Source organism: Colius striatus, chromosome 10 (genome assembly GCF_028858725.1).
Source record: "Colius striatus isolate bColStr4 chromosome 10, bColStr4.1.hap1, whole genome shotgun sequence".
In the NCBI taxonomy this organism is placed as follows: Eukaryota; Metazoa; Chordata; class Aves; order Coliiformes; family Coliidae; genus Colius; species Colius striatus.
The window spans coordinates 25,407,943-25,433,826 of record NC_084768.1 but is presented as its reverse complement, the minus strand read 5'-3'; the positions used below and the strand labels follow the sequence as shown (position 1 = coordinate 25,433,826).

Sequence of the window (25,884 nt, the reverse complement as noted above, 5' to 3'; positions counted from 1 at the left end):
AACAACCAAAACCTGGCAGCAAAAGTGCCAGGATGTCACAACTGGAAAGGAATTGCTATGAGCAGAGTAAGGAGCTCCCCTCTGACCTCTCCCACTAGTCAGACAGCAATTAAAGGTTATTCTGCACTTTGGAAACTTGTTCCCATCATGTTGATTTTAACTATATGACAACATTTAATAATTTCTGATCATCAGGCTGCTCTCACACCAGTGAAAATGGCTGGAGCTCTCTCTTTGGCTGTAAGAAAAGCAAGAGGAAGATGCTGGATAGTGAGGAACTGTAATTCTTCTCTTATACAAATTTGCTTTTTAAAATGTTTTTCTCATGTTAAAAAAAAAAAATGTTTTTCTCTTTTTATGCAAAATAAACTGGATATCATAATGACAAGGTTAAAAACCAAATCAAATAGTAACCCTCAAAGGTTTACATTTCCAGGTGCTTTGAAGAGAAGTTTCTAAACTGTTTCTTGAATTTGGAGGTTGAGTCACACGATCTGACCAGAAGTGTTACTCAGAATAAACAGTAACAGCCTATCACAATGGTAGTAAGTACATAAATATTATTTGACATACCTTTTCAATAATCTTATACGTGCTTTTTAACAAGCCTCCATAACACAGAGAACATATGAGCTCTGCTAGTATATACTGTGCAGCAAGGTAGTTAAGAATATATTGCATTTATAAACTATGCACAACTTTATGAGCCTCTAGCTATAATTTCACCATAACACAGTAATTGGAAAGTCTGCATAATTTTGGAAGGATACGTGTTTTAGTTAAAAGAACGCTATTATTGCTAATTGGATCCCAAACTGACATTGTAAATCAGACCAAAGTATGGGCTCCTCATTACAAACTTTTTTGAAACAAGTACTGTATGTCTTTACATTATTTTTGGCTAACAAGTGAGTTAAATAATCTCAGTGTTACAAAGTCCATAAATCTTTTCTTTAGCTGCAGATGATGAAACATTACAGGATAAGAATGTGTGTTCCCAAGGTAAATATCTGGCTTGGCAGCCTCATCTCCTACAGTGAATCAAGGTAAAGTGGTATATAAGTGACTGGCACTGGCACAGCCCCAAGCAGAAAAGGTAAAAAGTAAAAAGCTGGTATTAACTTATGTAGCATGTTGCAGCTTAACACATTTTAAACAGGCTGGGCTTACCCTTTGGCATCTGGAACTAAAACCTTACAGCCGTGTTCTGATGTGGAACGAACTTGTGTATTAGAGTTTTACAACACCAGCAACAAGCTTTTATGAAGTTGTTAAGGTCCTGAATCCAGAGCTGCTAGGCAAGGCTATTTTGAAAATTATTTTTTCCAAAGGGCTTTTCCTCCATACACCTTGATCCACTCCTATAGCACCTGTGGCAGAGGAGACAGCACTCCCCGCTCAACGGGGAGATGGGAACGAACACCATCAGAAATCAGTACGCTCATTGGATACAATCCTTCATAAACTCTGCTGCACTGACGAAAAGTGCACACCAAAAGCCTCAACTTTCTTTCAGAGTCTGTGGGAGCAGAGAACTTTGAACAGAAGCTATGACCTTCATGGGATCTGCCTGCTGAGCACATGCTGTCCAGGCTTATACCTCGATCCTGCAGCCAAGGCACAGAATACATTCAGGCAAGGATGTTAACATACTGTTCACCATGGCCTTACAAGATATGCTGCTTACCTCAACAATTAAAAGCCTTGTGTGTTAAAAGGCATGAAAAAGAGGCAGCTTAAAAAACTCTTGGAACATGCAATGTGGTCCTGGAAGATCAACAATGCCAAGTCTGAAGTCTATCTTTCATTCTGTCCCTATTGAAAGGAGATTCCAAAGTCTGTTGTGAAGACAATATATTACAAATCTCTGGAACCTCTTTTGGTTTTTCCTTTTGATTTTCTATGCATTATATGTATTTATTAGAAAACCATAATGGAGCCTCAGCCATGGTGATGCTGTTCAAATGTCAGCCTGCACAGCATCAAAACAGAGGCCATATGTTGCAGATTTAAGAACTGCATTCACTTTGTGATATACCATTCAGCAAGGACCCACTGTCAGACAAGCCTTCTAATCTGTTCAGCATGTTTCCACCTCTTCTTCTTCTTCAGAGAACAGTTGGGGGACCAGGTTACCTAGTAATTTCAGTGTCTTAACAGACAGTTAAAGTAGAAGAGGTCTTTAATAGCCTCAGATAGCCTACAGATCCCATCTAGGTTCAAAAAGTCCCCAAGGTGTTGGAGTTTGTCAGCTCTGCAAGGTATATGTATTTAACCTTTCAATCTGGACAGGTTATTAAAGTGAGTTCACTGAACTTGATTCAAGAAGACAAAAACCAGAAGCATCGTGCTTCCACTGTTGCAGATGAATAAGTACAGTTAAGTCTTGTTTTATGACCACCTTAATTCCTTTCTCATAAATCCACTAACCTCAAATCACAAGTGCAAGTGCCTCTGACAAACAAGACTTGTCTGCATTGGAGCAGAAACCTGCAAGTTCCACTTGGCTTGCACCCATGTGTTAATGCAGGACCTCAAAATTATTTCTGTCACAAGTTCAACCACAATCCTCCCCATCCAGGGTTAACTCAGGTTCAGTCTTGCAGTGTAGATGACTCAAAAGGTATGATTAAAAAGAGTGCTCCAGGCACCTTGGTCATGGAGGCTAGCCTGTAGGCTTCTTGCCACCACCAAACAGTAACACAGCTTCAGCCAAAATCTATCTAGAATGGTCAGAGATGAGTAAAAGACAAAAATCAAACTGCACTGCCAGGCAGAGAAACTAAAGATAAATATCTTTGTTGATTAGACCATGTTGTTAATCTTCAAGACTTTAATACTTAAAATCAGCCTTTTAGGATCCTTCTGACAACTGCAGATATCATGACAATATACCTCGTCTCTCCCAGAATGACTGTCTGAAGTACTACAGGGTGAGAAAGCCTCCCCTGTGAAGCTCTTCCTCACTTTCACACTGGCAGGTGTTTTCCATTGACCAGAATAACTGGGAACTGTTCTGGAACAGGAAACAAGTCCTTTGAGACCTGGAGTGGCACACAGAAAAGGAGGCAAGCATATATAGTTGAGACCTCATTGGAAGACAATCTCCAACAATCTCACATCAGATGGGCAGCTGGAAATTCTCCCTGAGAAGATCTCATCTCAGCAGGAGAGGAAAGGTATAGCTATAACTGGCAAATAACCATTCTACACAGAGTAGAATTTGTTGTAATAAAAACATGCTTAGACAGCCACAGACTGCACTATCCAAAATTCACCTGCAATGCATTTCTTGAAACTTTCAGATAAGTGCATTTTCTGTTTTTATTTTTGTTCTGCTCTTCTGAAAACTGTGATATTTCTGTTTAATGTTGCTTGCAGCAACTCATTAATTTCAGCTGAAACCAGGCCAAATTCTTCACCTAAATCCTTATTTAAACACCTTTAAAAGCGGTCTGTTTTCAAAGCTGCTGAGCACTTTGCCCCTCTGAGAAAAAAAAAATCGGTGGTGTTCTGTAGACACTATTTCTGTCAACAGACAACTTGAAATACTTTGTTTTCAAGTAAAAATCTGCCCTACCCTTAGCACACTCTTGACACATTCACTGGTTATTTCTTAAAAGTTTTTTTAGAGGCATCAAAATTACACCACCTTTGCAGTACAGACAAACATGGTCCTTCTCTTACCGACCACCTGAGCACAGCAGTGAGGGTAGGTTCCCATTAAATTATTAAAAGAATTGCTTCAAGACCATGTCAGGTGATATCTGTGAGCAGCCCTGCACACAGAAGAGCAGTGAGTAGCAGGAACTCAGAATTCTCTCTGTTGCACAGAATATCCTGTCACTGGCCACTAACTCAGCTTTCAAAACAAAGTGGAACAGTCTGCTAAGAGTGCTTTAAAGCCAACTATTAGATTTCCCGTGTGTGTGTGTTGTATACACATCTTCTAGACTCTCCCCAAGTAACATGACATTCCCATTAGCTTCTGTTAACTTCTACATCAGAGCAAGCCAGAATCTTAAGAAGATTAACCTCTGTTCCTTCTGTTCCTTAATTTTTATGAGAACAATTATTTTGGATAGTTTTGTGGGGGTTTTTTCTCTTTTGGATGGATACAGAAATTTCTCTGATGAAAGCTTCAGACTTTTTTAATTAAAAACAAAACAAAAAAGCCAAAAAAACTCAACCCTGTAAAAATTATTTTCCTTAAAGAAACTGCCAAAACTCTAGGAATCAAATTACAGAACAGAGGCAGATGTCACAGTTTCAGCTTTACCTACTCAAGGAACCCAAATGCCTCTCTGAGGTGGAGTTGATGGGAAATAGCACAATTCTGCACCGAAGAGAGAGTTTCTATTCGTGTTTAATGATCTGGGTGAAAGTGAAGCTTATGAGCACATGTAATGGATTTCTGTGATCCTAAAAGCTGGAAAATATTTATTTTGCTCACCACTCACACCCATGCACAAACCTATAGCCATCTAAGAAACAGAGAGATCAGACACTTCCATCTGTGGTCTGCAAAGGTGAACTCTCTGCAAGACTGCCGTGAAACATCACTGCAAAAAGCTGATGCCTAGTGGATGTTCATTTGCCATCCTAGAGGCTGTAATTCTACTCTACCCTTTTTTAGGACTCTGAAAGCTACTTCAGGATTAGAGGGCCTGAATTTGGTCTTCTACTTCACTCATGATGCTGTTTCTACTTTTTAAATTGACAGACATTCTTCTTTCATAGCCCCATTGTTTAAATACTTAGTGACTTTAGGAACACAAGCCTCTGTTATATTCAATAACTGCTAACCTCATTTATCCAACCAATAAATAATCCCTCACCCTCTCCTCCCTACTCCTGAACTCCTGCATTATTACCCTGCAACATCTTGGCTCTATGCCTATTTAGCCTCAGTAATAATGATCAAAACCAGAGTGCACAGGATCTCAGCACTCTGATTAGGATCACCATACAACTATACATAATGCACATACTTCATTAGAAGAGAAGATTCTGCTAGAGGTTGCCATATTCAATTGCAACTCTTGCATTTCTCAGGATTTAATATTATCAACAGCACTTTAGATCCCCCTGGACTTCAGATGGTAAATGGAAAGTTTATTATGATTTTCCATTGTTCGAGGCAAATGAGGAAATGTGGGTTTTCCCTCTTTGCATTAACTTATGTCAAGAACGATGACTCTAAAAGTCATTACAGAGCTAAAAACGGAGGGCAATTACAGCGTAATGCCTTTAAACTGACAAGGCTCTGTTCCTGCTCCAATAAAACGTTGGTGAGGCTTCAAAATCACATGTATTAAGACACAGTCCAAATCAAATGTCTGGGTGATGTCTCGTTGGAGCTTTTTGTAGTATTCATTAAAAAGTCCACTCACAGGACGTGACTCAATTCCTATCCACGACAGTGGCCAAACATCTACTGACCAAAATTGTACAGGCTGAAGGTTTCATTTGTCAGTCTCATGCCATAAATAACCAGTCTCCAGGTGTACAGTCTAGTTTACCTTGGCAAGGAAGAGATGGCATACTGATTTATACAATCCAATTACCATCAACACGACTTGCATTCTCATGTGTGAGTTACTATTTAAACAATAATTCCCAACATTTGGTCCTAAAAAGAATAGATAAGCAAAGGATTCACTGTATTTATGTTGCTTACATTTTAAAGCAAATTATACCTTCCAATATATGTGAGAAAGCCAGGAATTAATTTGGTTTCACTGTAAACTCACTGGTTGCTTCCTCTGCAGATATTGACACCTAGCAGAGATTTTTCTACCACTGATGTGCTGCTATATGAAAAAATAAGAACTGAGGGGTTAAATGTAATTGTTTAAAGGGAAAACCACAAATATATTATTTTAAATAATGCTTTGCCATGGTCCTGCCTTAAAGAGATTAAAATAATTTAGAGCCTTACACTTTTCTGCAGTATCAGTGTCATTGAGGCTCACAGCACAGGCGGAAACGCCAAATCCCCAGCTTTGGCTGTAGGTGCCTTGAGAATCAAGTTTGTGCTGATATGTCCCTGATTGATGGCCATTTTATAAAAGGACCCATTTTCCCTACCAACAGGTTACCTTAACGAAAGCAATTAGCCTTTCTTGCAACACTTAAGTGTGGCAAGAGAGAAAGTGTTCTATATAGAGAGAATATTCTAGTCAAATTTGACAGAGGATTGTTGGTTTGCACATGACACCAAGCTGGGTGGAAGTGTTGATTTGCTTGAGGTTAGGAAAGCTTTATGGAGAGATCTAGATAGGCTGGATGGCTGGGCCAAGGCCAATTTCATGAGTTTCAATAAGGCCAAGTGCTGGACTTGATGCCCTTCAAGGTCTCTTCCAGTTGAAATAATTCTATGATTCTATCATTGGAAAAAATATAAAGTTCCTGCTAGCTTTTATGAAAATTAGCAGCTGAGTAGGGGCCAGACTTTTGAAAAGACCTCAACAGAAGACTGTCTTTTCCCAGACATCTCAGAATCCTCACAGGCACTCAGGCTCGAGACAACCAACGGAAAATATGTTTAATTAGCTCTGCTGTCCACAGACTTGTTTTTAGGTTAACTAATTTATCTCCTCTACAGAATACTAAAGAATCCCTTACTGTAAAAACACCTGTGGTGTGGGATGATGCTGTATGCAGTGTTTCTGTCTATCTACTGGCTCTGCCCCTAAAAGATACTTTGTCCAGCATGGACAATAGCGGGGGGGAGGGGAAAGCTGGAAAGGAATAGAGGGAGGAGGGATTTGCCTGTGCACATGGGTTAAAAGACATTTAATGAATCACAGAAAATAATAGCTTTACACAGTAAAGCATTCCTTCTCCCTGCTTCTCTCCCCCTGCTTTTCCACATAAATTATGTGAACATATCATCAAAACATGATGATTTTTATTTTCATAAACAGGGCCATATGTCAGTTAAAACAGAAAACGTGTGCTGAACTGTGATGTGGGTTACATGATACACTTTAATTGGATGTCACTTTAATGTAAACAGCTTTACATAAAACTCAGCCTAAAAGAAAACTTTTTAAAACTGACAAATATTAGTTACTAAAACAACTTGATGCTGTACATGTCTTTTGTATTGTCTAGTCAGTCAAAGGGTATCAGTCACAAAAAGGCTAGACTCTGATACCAAAGCAGTCACAGAGGCTTTGCTAGAGGTACCTAGAATAGGGAGGTAGGGATAAAAGACTATTTTTCCCCAAACATTTTTCCTAAACTTTCTGTGTAAGAAGTTTGGGTTTTTTATTGCAAATGTTATTTGTTCATCTAAATACTTAACAAGTGCAGTTCACTTGTGGTCAAGTCTGTATGCCAACATCCCTTTTTGCAGTGGGAGAAATCTTAATCTGAAAAAACCAACAACCCAACAAGTATTATACACACACCCTTATATATGAAAAACAACCAACTTCCCCTCATACAACACACAACTCTGGCTACTCATATGGAAATAACCTCCATAAACAACGCACTACCATAATAATGGTCAGCTGAAAATAATCTGATGGTTTTTAAAACCCCTTCTTTTAAAAAAGCAGCTTTTAAAACATCAATCACTTATATTGGGAAACATTAACAAGTCAGTATTTGCTAGCAGATACCACAAGGTTACCACAGTCATTTTCTATGTATAAACATAGGAAAAAGCAGTCACATTTCACCTGCTGCTCTCTGGTAGCTGCTAGCAAAGGCCTGTTCTTTGACTCCAGTATGGGACCTTTTGAATGATACTGTCAAGTTCAACGTCAAGTGACAATTGATTCTTACTACCTTGCAATAACAAACTCTTAATGGTTCCTTTTAGCAATAACCAGACTTGCAGGCACATACTGCTATGTATATACTCTCTAACCTTAAATGTCATCCCCTAACACTTAGGGCATGGTTAAAAGTATGACCTAGAAGCTACCCCTCCAGAATCCAAAGTCTGCTTGGAAGGAAAAATAACAGCTATTGTTCTCAATCTGCAGCTTTCTACGGGAAGCCCACTGTACCTCAGAGCCATGGCAGAAGTCTACACGATGCCATCTTAGGCCTGGACTTCTCTTAAAACAGGAAAAAGCTGCATGCTTCTCTCTGAGAACCATCTAACACATTTTGGAATTACATCTAGACCACCAACAAAGCTGTTGGAGAAAAAGAGGAGTGGAGTTGTATTACAAAGCTTTTCCTTACAGTTGCTGTTACCAGTTATTGGACATCGTTACGGCTTTTATAACGACGGCCGCATAAATCAGCGGGCGAGAGCTGAATAGAATGTTCTATCCTTGTCTCCCGATGAAAATTCCTGTCCAAAGAAGGGATGAAATAATAAATTTGTTTTAAAGAATCACTTTTTTCTTTGGGTTTTATTTGGGTTTAATTTAGCAGAATGCATAAAAAGATTTTTCTTTTAAATCCATAAAGCCAAGAAAACCACAAAATCCCCTTAAAAATGAGATTTATGTTCAAGTTTGAAATGGCATAAACAAGCATTACAAATATCATCTCTGTTCCAATCAGAGTAATAAAAATTATCTTACAATTTCTAAGGCCATAAAAATGGAAGATGACTCTTTCTGCAGTCCACTTAGTTTGTGCCCGTGTCAGTATTTAGTGTTCAAGTGTCAACAGCACTACTGATTCTTCACGTGTTGCCTGCCACTTAGGCTTCCTACGGATCACAATGTATGTATGGGGGATTCATGTCTGTGTGGCAGACTGTAAAAGCACTCCAGCTGACCCCATATGCAATGGCAGGAGACAGAAACCACCAGAAAGATACTTCAAAACAATGTGCCTTTTGCCCTGGCTGGTACTAAAGGGAAATTCACCTCCATCACAAGGGAAATTTAGGGGAAGTTTATTGGTTTAAAGCATCATTTTGCACATCAACATCTGCTGAGATGGAAATAATTTTAACCACATATTGTGTAATGAAAATGTTTCAGAATCTTATTTTTCTGGCTGTATTGAAGTGGGCATCCACTATCTCGGCTCATAAAGGAAGCTGTAGAGAGTAATAATGTCTCCTCTCAGCGACCTCTTCTCCAGGCCAAACCCTAAGGCTGCTGACTCCCTGCTTCTTACATTCATCTGCAGCATACAGAAGAGAATGAGCAGATTAAGATGTTAAATGTGCCTGGCAGCAGGTGAATGATTTAACTGTGATTTGGTAACGTGTTTTACACAAGTTCTAGGATTCAGGGAATATATATATCTCTTTCCTTTCTCCACAAACCAGGTTGGGGCAAGGAGGCAGCAGAGTATACACACATACACACACACATATATATATATAATGTTTAAAACATGCCCAGAATGAAATACAGTTGCCTAATGCAATTGCTAAATTTCATCTCCATTATAGCAGCACTGCCAATCTACCGCCAGGCATTCCATCTTTCATATAGAATTCAGCAAACATTTCAATCGAAATCTAAGACCCATAGCCAAGGTATCAATAACAGTGACATATTATGAAACTTTCATTCCCTTTCCCCCTCCCTTTCCAGCCCAGTAATAACTGTCAGGCGATCCTGGCAATTTCACAAGCATAGCAATGATTCAGCTGGCAGATTTCAGTGGATTATTGTGGCCAATTTGGAAAAACACTCTAATAAGCATTACTTTCCAGAAACCAATATAAATCTGGAAGAAGGGATTATTAAACCCAGAGAAACTATAACAAAAGACATTAATTGCATTTTTGGAAGGACCTTTTGAATTAAAATTATTACCTGCTAGTTTATAAGGCAAATATATAGATAAAAACCACTACTGTGACAAGAATTTATTTATATTGGCCATATATGCTCTAGGAAATGTATACAGATATATATAATTTACACGCAAACACCATACAAATTTATGGCATTATATAAGCAATATCTTTTGTTATCTGTCTATATGTGTATCTTCAGACAATTAGGATTAAGTTATTTACTCTCACATACACACACAAGTGACATAAAGTAAAACAAAGGTCAAAGGTAGGAAGCCACCCCAATGAGTTATAAGCCACGTGTTTGTGGATTTCTAAGCAATTTTAAGATTCCTAGGTAGACTTACAACAAAATACTGAAGTTTCTTAAACTGAGTCTACAGTACTTGGAAAGATTTTCCTAACTTGCTTCTCATTTGCAGCTTACAAATAATACTTAAAAACCACTGTCCTGCTCCAAAGTCTGGGGAAGTGTATGAGGAGCTTTCTTCTGACATCAGTAAATGCTGGATTAGGCCATTCATATAGGAAGATTAATCACTGCCTCGAACTTTTGTCTCCTTGGGGACTGTGTAAGAAGAATGCTGGAACAACCACAAGCCATTTTGGAAGTTCAAACACTAAATGACTCAAGTATTCATTCCACTGTTGAATAACAGTTTTGAAAACAAAATAGTGTATTCTTACAATCATATGATGTAACCTCCAACTTTCTTATTTTCTGTGTTGTGAGACTGTGTTTCTAGATAAGGTTTTCACATTTTCTTTGTGTTTGCTTTCTATTTATCTTTCCAAACACACCGTGAGTAGCTTTGGAAGTAAAGGAGAAACTCCCTTCACAGTGAACTTAATTCCTCGTTGGAGCCACTGCTCTAGTAGGCTTAATGAGCGAGCAGGGAGGCAGTGCGATGAGCAAATACTTAAATAACACAGACCATATAGCTCATATATGACTAAAACCCATCACAACACCTGCATTTATTCTGATAGTTCAAAAAAAAAAAGAGCTAGCATTTTACAGGCCATTATTTTTCATAAACAGACCCAAAACAAACAAAGAAAGTCAACCTCCAAAATACCTACTGCACAGGATACTACTGCTAAAACCTGAACTGCCAACCAAAGGGGTAAAGAGATCAGAAATATCCAAACAAAACACAAGCAGAGAGGGCAGCTGAGCCACAAGACTCCCACACAGCTACCTTTTGCCTTCCTGAAAGGGAAATAAGAGCTTGTGTCCTGAACTGGAACTTATTCAGCGCCTCTCCTGTGCCAAACACCAGCCCTGTCTACCCCATCTCTGGCATTTCCAAGTCTACATTTTACTACCACAGGGTTCAAAAAAACCTTTAAGCTTCAATAAAGGTGAATGCTCCTCACAGATCCTTTTCTGTTCTCAACCAGCTCCCTCCATAAAACGTCCATTACAAGACACAGACAAAAAGGGGTATTTGAACCTTCTGCTGATCTCAGCAGTTGACAAGGTCTCCTCATACTGGCACAGGAGCGAGACTGTCCCTCATGGCTGCTCACTTGCACATGATGCCATGGCCACCTTGCAGGCCTGCTTTTGGTACCATCAGGAGATACAACTAAGCACCACTATTATTTGTCAATTTCACTGATCTCTGAATTAACTGACATACTGTGCTAAAAAGAATGGATTGTTCTTTTTCCACTGATTCTTCTTTTATTTTTTTATTTTGTGGACACCTCAAGACCAAAACTTAAATCAATTACTGTGTAGATTTACAAAGAAAGAATAAAGGAATTGTCTTTCTTCTCCTTATAGCATTGTACATGGACACATTCAAATAAAACATATGTCATCATCCTCTCCCCTCCAGTCCCTAAAAGACAGACAGGCATCAGCTGGCTGCCTAATCTGACGAACACTTGGTTTTCAGTGGGCTATGACTGGCTGTAACAAAAGGCTCCAATATCTTCCACTGTTTGGGGCTAAACATTGCTGCAGTGTGCAATTACCATAGAATTCACTGAGAAATGAAAGTTCCTGGGTATTTCCCTTAAACCTGAACTAAAAACTTCAAAGCCTCCCAAAGCGAATCACCAAACTGAGTCACTGTTTTCAAACACGTGTAGCAACTTCAGGAGAGCAGCATTCAGAGGTACTGTACAACAGAACTGTGTGCAGCACAGCAAAGCCCAGAAAAAGACACTTACCTCTGCAGCAGAAGCACTCCACATCTTGTGAGCTGGGGCTTGATCATTAAGCTTGTATCGTTCCAACCTCGGCTGTGCTCCTACTTGTTTGTCGTATGAATTTTGCCCTTGCTTTCAGCACAGCTGAAATTGCATTGAGGAATTGGAAGAGGCTTTAAAGTTTGCAGCTGGGAAAGTTCCATGCAGGTGCATAAAGGATGGAGAGACCACAGCTGGTGGACACCATGGTAAAGCAGAGGTATCTCTCCCTCCCATCTTTGCATGGTCACTGGCTACCTGAGCGCAGGCAGGCCAAAGCAAAGTGCAGATGGGAGGGTGGGAGAGCAGCATTAGCTATAATCCCACCTGGAAGTTGCAATGGCCATGTTACAGCAGGTCCAGCATGTCTAACAGCAGAGAGTTGCCTTCTCATCAGCAACCATTTCTACATATTTAGCAGAATAATCAGCCCCTTTGCTCTCAGCCCTTCCCATCAATCTCTCTTTCCCTCACATAAGCCAGCAACTTGATAGCTAAATGATGTGTCTATAATTTCTCTAATAACATTATGAATCATTTATCAAAATTTATCAGTCAGACTCAGGTCATGAATAAAGCCACCGTATGCTGATAAATGATGTAAAGAACTGGGAATCAAGATTTAAAGACTCTTTGTTCTTCATATTTCATAATCTAAGTTAAAATTGGCCACAATCACTCCTGGAAATTAGCCCAGCTATGGTTGTTTACCAGCAACTGTATTTAAACTACACTTGCCAGTATTCTATATTTACCATTTACTTAAGCATACAGTGGTGTCTTGGCATGGAGGGACAGAATAGAAACAATGGCAACATTTTGAGTGCAACACTGCAATCAAAAGCACTCAATAGCAACATTACAATCAAAAGCACTCAATTTAATATACAGGCTTGCTAGTTTGTTTTGTCTAAAGTGACTGTTTCACACACAGGTTTTTTTCCTTGAAAAGGTTCCTGGGCAAAGCACCATAGATTTATAATGATATGCTGCCATGTTTTTAAGGAAAATATGGTTTTGTTTAGGCTACAATTAGATGCTTTCATAATTTGTCTCTGCAAACTGAGACTGAAAACTCCAGTCAATTTGTGAACTGAATTATCATCTATCTTAGTAAAGAAACTTTTAAAACCAAAGAGCCTTCTAAAACCTAAGAGCTCTCCTTCCAAAAATGTAAGGCTGCCAAGCAATTCTTAATGCACACCAACTCACAAGGCTACAAGCCACATATTATTTGGAGCCATAGGGGTAAATGAAATTACCATGAATGACAGTAATGATCCCACACTTGCCTGAACATAATGCGCATTATATACTCTTGCCTTTGGGGAGTATTTTTTTAATATATGTTATTGCTATAAATGACTTGCTCTGTCTCTTGTTGATTTTACAAAGAAATGCACTCAGATACAGAGGCTGCCTTTCCCAGCTTAATTATGTGAGTCAAATCAACCATGCCTATCATGTGAGAAGTCCCCAGGTAATGCCTTGGAAAGATCTGAGTGCAGTAACTGAAATAGTGTATCATAAAATGCATGAGTATCTTCTATTGGGTGGAGCTAGAGCAGCTGAGCTGGGTCAGTGGATCCTCTGATAGAAGCTCTTTCACACTGACTGAGATGGGGTTGGGCTTTCACACAAGTGGATCTAAATGCAATTTTTCAAAGGGAACTCCTGGATGATCAGGGCAAGCTGTCTTTGGACAAAGCAAGCACTTCTGCTAAGTACAGATTCATTATAAGCATAACATACAAAAAAAAAAGCAAAGGCTATATAATGAGAGAAGACAACCATCACAGACTTTCAAACATCCAAATGGTTTCTTCGCCTTGCACTATTCTTTCCCTGCAAAACCAGGCCAGATCCCAGCTGGTAAAAACTGGCAAATTTCCATTAGCCTGTGGGTTATTAACTCTGAAAAAGGGGCAGTTTCAAAATCAGTTTTGTGTATAGTGTTAGTTTCTGTCAGTGTTGCTATAAACAATCGAAATTGAAAGTATTTGGGATGACTACAATACCCACTTCTTTCTCTTGCCATTCATAGACGTGTGCCAATACAGGCTTTCCTAAAACAATTTGCACATATCAGCCTATATACAACAAGCTGAAATACTGAAAACAAGCCTAATCTACCTTCTAAGTTTGCACCACTAATGTTACACAAAGATAGTCCTCTGTTGTCCACATATAACAACAATCAACACACACCAAACAAGCCTGATCCAAAACTTGAACTTCATTGCCTGAATTTTGAGGAAGTTGGACCAGGAATCTGCTTTCATACATGGTGAAGAGAAATTTAGTTCTATAAAGGTCAAATCAGGTAAAGCAAAATGAAATATATCTTTCTTGTCAAGTTGCATCAGCTGGTCATCCCTGGCTTTGTACTTCCCAGAGTACAAAGGAAGCATCTGTTTGTGAAACAGTCCAAAAGCCTGGGAGCCACGGAAGGACAGCAGAACCCGCACCTCAGGGGATACTGAGCACCATCTCTCTGTGTGGTGACTGTCCTCAGCTACCTCACAGCAACAATAGGAGGACAAAATACACATAGAATATCTTGAGATTGCAGACACCTAAAGACTGAAGCTGTAGTCCTGTGCCTGCTTATGCAGTTCATTCTCTTATGCCTAACAACGCAATCGATTTTCACAGAATAGCAGAAATCAGAATAAGACAGTTTACATTCAAAATGATTCTGTACAATATAGTTTCCAGTTTTGAGGCAGTCTAGTTTGTATAGATCATCCAGTGTGGCACTTATTTCCACCACAAAAATACACCTCATTTTTTTGACTTTTTTTACTGAAAGAATAGCTTTAAATTTTCCTCTGCTTGATTTTTGCCTGATGACTCCTACTTATTCTCTATTCTCCTCTAAACAATCCCTCCCTTTCCTTGTTCTCCCCAGCCCAGCCCTTGTTTAATTCCTTTAATCTTTCCTTAAAAGACTGTCTCTCTGTCCCCTTAATCATTTTTTAATTTCCCATCCTTTAGGCAAGTGCCAAAGATGCTAAAATGAGAGATGGATGCTTGCCATGAATGAACAGAACTCCTGTAACTCCAAAACAGTTGAAATCATGAGAACTTGCAGGCCAATACCCTATTATGTGAATGGTATTTTTACAGCATTAGAAATGAAGTAATTCAGCTACAAATATTCATGTTTTAAACGTGCTGTTATCCTAGTGGCCCAGCTACAATTTGCCTGAGAGTTACAGAGGGAAGGCTGAGGGTATCACAGTCCACAGGGATATCACAGTCCACAGTTAAGAACACCCACACCTGCAGATTCCTTCCACTCTGATCCCTTCAACTTTTTAAAGGAAACACTTTTTAACACTGAACAAAGTCCTAATTCTGCTACTTTTAAATGTCCATCTGTGAAGACAGATGAGACAGAATTCCTTGCCTGGCCTTTCCTGTAACGTTCATCGTGTATCTCTGATTCTTGTCACTCTAAATTCAGCAAAGTCTCTTCACACCTGGAAGTACTTCTGATTGTCTCCTTTCAAAAGCTGAACAAAAAGGGTCAGTAGTCATCTGAGATAACTCTGGCATATCATTTCAGTCCAAAAGTATAACATTTACAAGAGGAGGTTTGCCAACCTGAAGTGTAAAGCACATTATTTAGCATCTACCAGGCTAAAAGACTTACACTGGCTGAACTAGTGTGCTCTGTGCACAGAATTATAAAATCATTTAGGTTGGAAAAGACTTTTAAGATCATCAAGTTCAACCATAAACTTAACAGTGTCACGTCCATCACTAAAGCATCTAATACATCTGTCTGGTTTCTGTGGTTGTTGTCATCTTCTCACTCCTTGGCCTTAAAACACCAGCAAAAAAATGTTTAGTTAGACTAAAGCATTAGAAACAGTGAACTCTGAGATCACCACCACCATGCAAGGATAGGCAGGAAGATAAAAGTCTGTGAATAACTGTAATACTTTTAAATATTTTCATATAATCTGCTTTTTTCCACTCTCCCTATGTCTCGTCTGAGAAGACAATTTATTACCTGCAGGCAGGCAGGCAACGTGTGAAGCATTCGACGTGGTCATGTTGAGAGCATCCCACACCAAGTCAGGTCTATTGCTGTCTTCTTTGACAATGAGTGCAGGCAAGTATCATAAAGTAGGTCTCCTGCCAGGGCTGTTCTCCCTGCAGTACTAGAATGTGCTTTTGAGCATCACAACTTGTGCCATTCCAGGAGTAGCCCCTTGGGCCTTGTTTTACACAGAGGTGATGTGCTTGAGGTCTACAAGGAACTGGGTTGAGACTGTGTCTATTTATATAGGAGAAAGCAAATCAGTTCCTATGGCTGGCCAGTTCCTGTGCAGAGGCAAACTAATGTAGCTGTACCCATTCTGAAATCAGGGGGAAAGGGCAGCATTTGTTTCACATATCTTTGAAAGATCCTGACTTACAAGTGATAGGGTTGACAGTATATCTCTCTCAAAGGTACAGACATAAAGATGTTCTATGCTTCTGGGTGTACTGAAGAGATTATTGTAAGGTGACACGATACCTGGAATTGCAGAGGCTCAGTGACCCAGATGGCCCTACCAGTTCTGCCTTGTGTTTTTGAAGCACTCCATCTTCCTCACTCTCAGTGAAACAGAGTGAAATCATCTCAACATGGACACAGCAGATTAGTTTTACAAGGTTCCCACCAGTCTGACATTCATCAGCTTTCTAATCTAATAGTAACACAATACCCTTTACAAGTACATGTTGAAGCAGCATGCGCTCAGCCCGAGTCCAAGGGCTGCAGGTTAAACCGATACCCACGTCCTGCTTCTACCAGTTGCTGATTGACTAACGTTATTTCTGACATTCACAGGGCTTGGCAGCCCTCCATGCAAGGGTTAAAGGAAAGTTGTAAGCAATGGTTCTAAAACACTTGGAAGAATCTCTCTGAATCAAAACCATTTCACAAAAGGCTCTCTGCCAGGCAATAAAATATTTTTGATGGACTCTTATTTTATCATTACCCATGTAAGAAAAATGTATTGCAAGAATCCCAACACAATTCAGGGAAGTAATCATTTGCAGATTTAGTAGGCATTCTCAATTGGCAAAAATGAAAGATTTATTGTAGGGATGATGAAACAAAGACCAGTTGTGCAAACTTTACTGAGCTGGATTATGAGAACATGCTTTTTCCATTTCCCACTTTTAAATGCCTTGGATGGAGTTTCAAAAGAAAGATCAAGATCAGTTATTTAACACTGCAGCTACACTGTACCTGAGTGTAGGATCTCTTCATACATATGTTATCTGTACACAACAATAAAAGAAGGAGATCAAGAGAAGACACTACTATCAACAACAAAAGCAGGCTTTGAAATAAAGCTCAAATTGTTTCTTGATTCCACAGTCAGCCCAGAGAGGTAAATAGAAAGTCAGGAAATGACAAATATCTGTGATGTAAATGCACAGCTACTTGAAATGAAGCCTCAACTTACCCAAACTCAGAAAATACAGGTGTCCTTGAGACAGAATACAGGGCACTGAGTACTCAACAATGGCAACATTTTCTCTGAAAGCTGCTGTAGAGCTGAATAAAACCACTGTCTTACAGGCTTGCTCACATGAATTACGCTCTGAAGTAGAAAGGACTTTCTGGGCAGCAAAGGTGCATAGTCTCACACCAACTATAATAAAAAAGTGGAAGTGAAAACACTTTCAGAAGAAGAAAGTGTTTTTCTTACCTTTTCTGCAAGGCACCCAGTGTGTGACTTTCAACACTTTGTGGCTGAGACATTCTGGGCTCACGTACTCTGGTATCAATTCGGGGTTTCTTTGCAATTACACCAATGTAAAGAGGGACAGAAAGTAGCACAGTAATTTGCCTTAATTCTACTGTATCTGGAATTTGAGCACAAGAGTTTTAACTGCACAGGAAATGCTATAGGCAAGCAGATGCTTGAAAGAGCTTTGAGAGTCTCAGCAGAAGGAATGTTTAGAGATGCAAAACAGCATTATGGATGCATTATGCTATTGACCTGACTACCTCACCGTGATTATTCATCACCACTGCGCTCTTCAGAGATTTATTTCATTGGACTTGTGAGGAAAAGGAGATCTAAGGGCTAAATTTTCAAAAGTGCTCCTGAAATTTCAGCAACTCAGTTACACACTCTCTTGTTTGAGAGAAAGAGGACCTCAACTTCAGAGGTGCCCTATCAGAGCAGTGCACATCCAAAGTAAAGCTACTCAAAACCAGGGCCTGCTTTTGAAAATCTTGCTCAGTGTGAGTTGTCAGACACAAGAAGGTCAAGTTTTGATTTATTTAATTTAAATAGCACATTATTTTTTATTAGGCCCACTGCACTACTTACCAAATAAGTGAGTGAAGGTTTCAGAATCTGGCCCACTGTGAAGCCCAAGCCGATATAAACACCCTGCGCTGTGCACGATGGCCTTTTATTTCTCATCCGATTGTTAAAGGCTAACTGTTACTGCTTTGCCCCGAAGTAACAAACAAATGCATCACATTTAGAACTGAGATCCAACTGTATAAATGACTGTATAAAGTTTTTAACATGCACTAAATTCCTCCTTCTCCCCTGAGACGATACTGAACAGCCTCTGTGCTGCCTGCAAATGCAGATTAACATTTTTATTAAATGACATATGTTTCACTAATACAGAGTATTAAAATGTATTGCCCTAATAAGAAACATTAATGAGTATATCATTGGCACAGTTTTTAAACAGTATTTTATTTTACTGCTTTTTAATTTCACCAAGCCTTCTGCTAGGTGATTCAAACTGTTTTTCCTTCTTGAGGTTAACTGCTACTGAGAATGGCTAAAACATTGAGAGTTCAAAACAATTTCATGCCATTTTTAATAATCCCCATGGAATACACACACAGAAATAAAATAAAGCCAAGCACTTAGCCTCAAGAACACAAACACAAAGACTTTGTTTAAGGTTTTAGGACTTTCAAGCTCCTCACCTTCTAAATGGCAATAGTACTCAGATGCAAATATTTTATTGATATTTCATGGGGAAAAATCATCTCTCACTGCTCCTAGATGCCAGATAACTGCAGACTGCCTTCAAACCACTGAATGTGACCTTCTTTCCAGCAGCACATGTTGCTGGACACATCTTTGAAGTACTCTTAAGGTGTATTAAGATATTCCTACAGGAATCAGGTAGATGATAATTGTATTTACTGCTCTGTAAACCTTCTGACCAGAAGGGAGAATGCATGTGACTAGTTGAGGGTGTACCACTTGATCTGTAGTACCATGCAGATTCATATAGTGAGACTGATGGACAACTCACTCCCAGACAGGATGCGTAGTGAGAAAGAAATCTTGTCACATTTTTGCTACATGGGAAACAGTCAGCTATAGAAATCCTTAAGAGTTATTGCAAACCCAGTGCTTAGAGGCTGAAATACCTTTCTCTTTTTGCATCTTCAGATGTGATTATTTGATAGAATTCATTGATCTGCATGGGAAAGAAAGCGATCTTGTAATACACCTGGAATGAATTGGAAGTTAAGAGGCTGCTTGCAAGGTATCTTCAAAAGGTGATGTCCCATGAGAGGTTTATAGCTCTGTGCTGGGATTGGAGTTTGAATAAATCTACACATGGAGTATCATCCAGAGCCAGCTCACAGTAGAGCTGGAAATACTTCTGTCTTAAAATGAGAAAGAATCACTACTTAGTGAGTTTTGTGGGACAAGAGGACAAGGACAAAAACACGGTATCAAGATGCCATTTTTGTGTGCTAATTGGGCAAAGGGAAGGGAAAGCAGCCCAGCAGAAATTTTCCAAAAAGACCTGGGAGACATGACTAGAAGTTTGGCAGTCAGACATAGTAGGTCACAACTAATAAATTCACTTTTCTCAGCTGGGCATGCTTTAGCCTATATTATTTGACAAACAACATGAATGGCTTTGTTTGTTGTGAAGGAGTTCTGATACGACTACTTCTCGGTGCCACACGGGTGCCACTCAGCACCGTCACTGTGGAGAACCACTTCTAATACAAAAATGTTTCCTTCCTGTAAGATGTTATCTGTCAATCAGACCACTGCCAGTTATTTTTCAGAAGCTCAGAGTGTTTAGGTTTCTGACAAATAGCTGGTACTTTGTAAGAAAATGGATAATTTTCCTTCTACTCAAATCATGTCACAGATGGAGTTGTGGTAAAAATGATGTATTTCAGTAGCCAAATCAAAACACTGAAGAATGAAGTGAAATCAGTCCAGGATGAGCTGAAATACAATTGTTTGAGGGACTGCACTAACAAAATAAAAACACTGACTAAATCAAATGGAGAGAGCTCTTAACGAACAACAACAAAAAAAGCAGCTTCGTTAAACACTTTTTCATTCCAAAAGTAAAAAAGATGGGTTAAAATATAGAAACATTTCATTCTTTCCAAAATAGTGCACTGTTTAGAAAATGTCAATAGCAACAAAACCCTCTAGTCCCGTTCCCTTGTCCCTGAGATCATGCCATCCAGATCTAACCTATATTAAACTACTGGAATAACAAAAAAAGACAGCAGCTAGCCCTGCTTGCTCAGAGCAGAAGGCCATCTGGCCCAGCATCATAAACTTTCCATCAGCCTGACAAAGCTGATGCACCTCACACAATGTCCCAACGGTCAGCAATCCCAGGACCACATTGGGAAGCTGATAATGCCTCAGGGAAAAGCCTGGCAGGTACCTCTCTGGAGCTCCTCTCCAGAAAGCAGGTCTCAGGCTCCTAAGAACACTTTACCATTGTGCTTTACCATCATACTTTATTAAGAACTGGACATTTGTCATTTCTGTCCTACATAGGACAATCCCACCCACAACAGAATCTGGGCCAAATAATTTCTACACCTTGTGCTCTGCAAGATCTGCTTGTGTGGAGGTCTCCTATGGACAGATAACAGTTCAAATTCACCAACTGCCATTGGGCATGAGATGACACAGTGCCAAGCCTAATGCCATTTGCCAGCCTGCCCTCCAGTGCTGGTGCATGCTTAAACCCATTTGCACTGTGCTGTAATCTGTAGTGGTTTTTGTCAACAAACAAATGTTGTATTTTTACAAAACCACCAAATTGCCATCTGCTTCTCTAATCTGAGTGGTTTTAATGCTGCAGTTCCTTGACAGTATCGGGAAATGCCATCAGAGACCTAATAAAAAGAGAGATCTCTGGTGAAGCAGCTTTGATAGAATGGATGTTTCCTACTATTGACTTCAAAGGAAAGAAGTGAGGCTAATATTATTGTTGTTTTTTTAAAGCACTCCTTTGGCATCAGTGCATGACATCCTCCCCTCCAAAAGCTGAAAATACTTTCCAGATTTCCACAACATTCCCTTGAGTCAGGCATGGAAACTTATTGTTTAGGTGAAGTAACTCCAAAGCATATAAGCTGGTGCACACAGACCTATTTCCCCACAGATGCAGGATTGTCCCTTAGACTCATCTGTAGATGTAGCCTGTAGAGAGCTCATTATTCACCATGTGTTGCCAGACACATGCTCCCCACTGACAGCAGACAGCGTAACACTTGCTATCTACTGAGAGCAGAGATTCCACATTGGTTTCCTTAGCAGCAGAAGCAATAATACTAATCTGCTCAACAGGCCCCTTTCTCCTGTAATCGTAATAACCAGGTTGCTGCCCATGAAGTGTGACAAATGGAGCCAAGCCTTCTGATGAAGGTTTTCATGGGTTTATGACATGTCAAACCACCTGCGTCAGAGATGTACAGTGAAACTAACAGGAAGTTCAGCCAGAGTGCTATCTTTTGTGTAATCTGGACAAAAATCTGTTTCAGAGGTAAATTGCAAATGGTTAGTTTGTGTGATGTAGTGATTGAACACAAGATCTGCATTGGAATGCTGGATTGCCTAAAGGGGCCTTTAGGCAAGTTACTTATCTTCTCTATGTCTAATTTCTCCATGTTTAATGCAGTGCCTATAGTGTCTCATCCTTTGAGAGTGAAAAAAAGCGATTACAAACAGCACAGGTGCTGAATTTCACTGTCTACAATACAGCATCCAAATCGTGTCAAGATTATTCCCACACTGAATATGTTGCATATATACAAGAGGAAAAGACTCTGCTTCAAAGTCTTAACTACCTAGGCAAGAATGCGACGTGCCAGAGAGGTTAAGAACATACTCAGGAGACATTTGCTTCTTTGAAATATATGGACTATGGACATTAACAATAGCTATTATCACAGTCCAGCTCCTTTCACAGATATCACATACATTATGATACTCACTTTCCTTTAACACTAATTGCATATGTAGCAATTACATAAAGACATTTACCTTGATCACGTCTTTGGAGGCCTGCAATATAGGTTCTCCCAATACATACACATGCAGCGATGGGAACTCAATTTTTGACTCTTTAAGAAGCCGTGAGAGTGCAAGAGGGTAAAGAAGCCAAGTATGGGTTTGTCCAAATCAAACAATTCTAGACAACTAAATGAGCAGCTCTATAATTACATTTGCAAGCAGAGGCTTAAACTGAGGATGCAATATCTGAACATCAGCAGGGTTCTACCAACTAAAGTACTGGAAGAACAGAAAGACTACCATTCCATGACTCTATGAAGACAGCAAAAGATGCAGCTATGAGAATTTTTGTATTTTTTTCAAAGTGAAAACCATTTAAGCTGGCTAATTTTTGCTGTCTCAGACAATCAAAATTCCAATTGTCTGGGACATCAAATCTAAAAAAGCATGAAATTAATCTTCAGAAGTTAAAGTCTTAAAGGCATTGCATCATTATTTTTGTTGGATATATTTTTGATTATAATGCAGATGAACCCCAAATTTAATAAAACTAAAATAACATGAGTTAAGTATGAAACATAACAGGATATTGCAAAGAGATTAGGTAGTTTCCTTTAGACTACTTGCAGAGCCCAAGGAAAAACCAAACTGAGGGACGCAGTGATGAGAAGGCACCATTTAATTAGAATATTTAACAGAATATGAAAACAGAATACTCATAGTACTGGCTTTGGCAATGAAATAGAGCAAGCAGAATATGGACCCAAAACATCAGTAGTTCTCCATAGCAGATAGTGTATTGCCTGTCGACTGTGTGTAGTAGAGAAAGAAGCAGGCTAGCTAAATTTAAACCAGCTGTAATGATGAGAGTGTTACAGTTGGACTGAAGGAAGCTTACCTCATGAAAGTATTGTGGAAACTGCTGTTGGAAAGATAATAAAAGGATTAACTGCAGTTTTAGTGAACCATTTACTTTTCAATCAAAATGTCTCATGTATTTCCTGTTCTCAAGTAGCTTGAATTCCAAAATTCCTTTGCCTATTACAGTACATAGTAGCAAAGCCTGTCATAAGAAATTAATAATTTTACATGGAAAAGTACTTTTATGTACAGGGGCAGGGTGCTGCTTGCTGTTAGCTTCTCCTGAGCACTTCAATACCTAGTCAGCCGGTAATCTTACAGAGAGTTACAAAATCAAGGGCTTAAAAAGAAAGTACAATGGGTAATTGTGAACAGCGAAAGAAAATCTCCACTACAAATACCAAGAGATGTAAAGTTACTTTAACAGGGCTACAGCAAAACCGAAACAAACTCTCAGACCTCTATAGACAGAGAATGAATTGCCTTCTTAATTTGCAGGAATAACAGCACAATTATTACCACATCAAAAGAAAAGCCATCACTTAAAATGACATGACATCACCGCATAATGAAACACTGCACAGCAACCCTTGTTTAAAGTGGAATGGAATTCTTTGGGCAAATAATCCCCACTTGATATTAATAACTTTCAGTAGCCATGTTGCAGCTTTGGATCTTGTCCCTGCAAGGTCAAGGTCTTTACAGGGCAGAAAACTAAATCTGCAAAGAAGACATATTTTTCACGTGCGCACTTGGATCCAGCTTTACTCCACGCAGCATTCCAGGTTATAACATTTAATATACAGAAACCTCTAATGACAGTGGAAGGGTCTTACTCTGGGAATAAAAGAGTTAACTGCAAGTTGTGCAATGCAAAGCTCCTAATTCTGATTGGGCCATTCCATGTAGGAGAAGAACTACAGTATCTGCTCAAATAGGCCAGATCTTTATGTACTTACATGCCAAGACTTTATACATGTACCATGAAACCTTTTTGCAGTATCAGATGAAAAAGTTTTTCCAACCTATTCACAATGTTAAAACCTTGAGATGTTATCAAAAGGTAGTTCTTTAATGCAGACAAATATAATTGAGGAAAATTTTAGCGTTTGCTAAGCTATTATATGATTTAATGTCTCTGGTTTATCCAGTTTCCTGTAGGAATGGGAATGTAACATTAGAAATCTGCTACACAATACCTGTCAAATATGCACTTTGCAGAAAAAGACAAAAGTTCCCTTACCCATGGAATCTACTGAATCTTTCAGCATCCTAGTAAAGCTAATTAAGGTTTCACATTTTAAGTATTAAACTTTCAAGAAGTGTGAGAGAAAAGTGGGAGGAAGACTGATTTCATTCTGGATGACAGTAACATTGAAAACAAAAGGTAGGCTGAAATAAATTCTGTAAATATGCTTTCACAGTTTACCTGCTTAAGACTTTTGCTTGGAAAGAAGCAACTAACTTGTATTATCCTTTGATGATTTACGAACAAATAAAAGATATGCTTAGGAAGTTAAATTCTTTTATACTTTTACAAATTGGGATTGATCTTCCTATGGAAACAAGCCAGTCAGTTCTTTCTCTCAAAGGAAAAAGAAACAGGTAAGTCTTAGAGTGTTTCATCTTGGAGAACTCGATGGTGTTCTCTATATATCTGCATTGTTTCAGGTATTATTTTAGCGAGTATGTATCCACTGAACAGTGCAGGCATTAAGATAATATTTTTCATTTATCCATTTGAAGTAAAAAGATAATTGGGATGACTGCTTACAGAGAAAATTTTTCTCTGTAAAAATATTCAATACTGTTGTTCTGCCATCCATAACTATTGAAAGGCTGCAAGCTTTTCCTTGAACAAATGAAAAAAAGAGTAAGATTTTATATAAACAACTTTCCTATTCCTCCACAGAAAGCTATTGCTTGCCATGGAAAAGACCGTCTTGATCTAACTTCCTTACAATCATTTTCCATTGTATCATTCTCTGATCAAACCAATAAAATAGAGTAAAAAAATTGTGCCTATCAAGAACTGCAACATGTTGCTATAACCATTTCCTTTGTACCCATTTGTGTGTGTGCATGTGTGTATGTGTAAGTGTGTGTGTGTGCACATGCGTGCGCGTGTGGGCGTTACAAACAAGACTTTCCAAATTTCATGGCCCAATTTGGAAGCTTATGTCAAACTTGTTTTGCTTCATCTGTTTCAGTCAGGGTCTTATATCATTGTTGTTTCAAACATGTGGAAAGCTTAATGGAAGTCATTAACTTTTATTTTAGTTTGGCCATATTGTCATCATGGTGGGCAGATGCAGAGATGGTGTTATTCCCAAGATCCTCTTTTTGGAACACTGATGTTGTTTACATCTTTTTGATCAGAAGAGAACAATGGTTTTTACTTATTTTTAAAGCTGTTTTGCAAATGCAAAAAGCCCCGAACAACCTTTGAAAATGTAATTAAAGATATTCCTTTTATTCTTTTAACTGTTTCAAATCCTTAACAAGTTTCTTTTTCTTTTCTAAACTACCATTCGGAACTTTTACACTCACAACTCTAAGGGTTACTGTTCAGCTGAAGGAATGAAAAGAATTTCATTAGCTGTGTTTTATGTTTCTTGATTAAAAATGTCACCCGAGGCTCAGTGACTTTGTTTTACGTTAAATGACTGCTGTGTGCTTTGATCATCACTTTACTAATGCTTTAATGAATATTTAAAAAAATAAAGCACTGCATTAGAAGTTAAGCTCTCATATAAGGATACTGAATCCCTTTTCCAAGAACTACAGTATTTCTTACTCAAA

The 25,884-nt window shown here is 38.9% G+C and overlaps 1 protein-coding gene across 1 annotated transcript in view; it reads right to left on the bottom strand.

Moving 5' to 3' along the window:
* GLIS1 (GLIS family zinc finger 1) overlaps positions 1-25,884 on the bottom strand; it is a 192,645-nt gene that overhangs the window by 69,919 nt on the left and 96,842 nt on the right. The window lies entirely within an intron of this gene.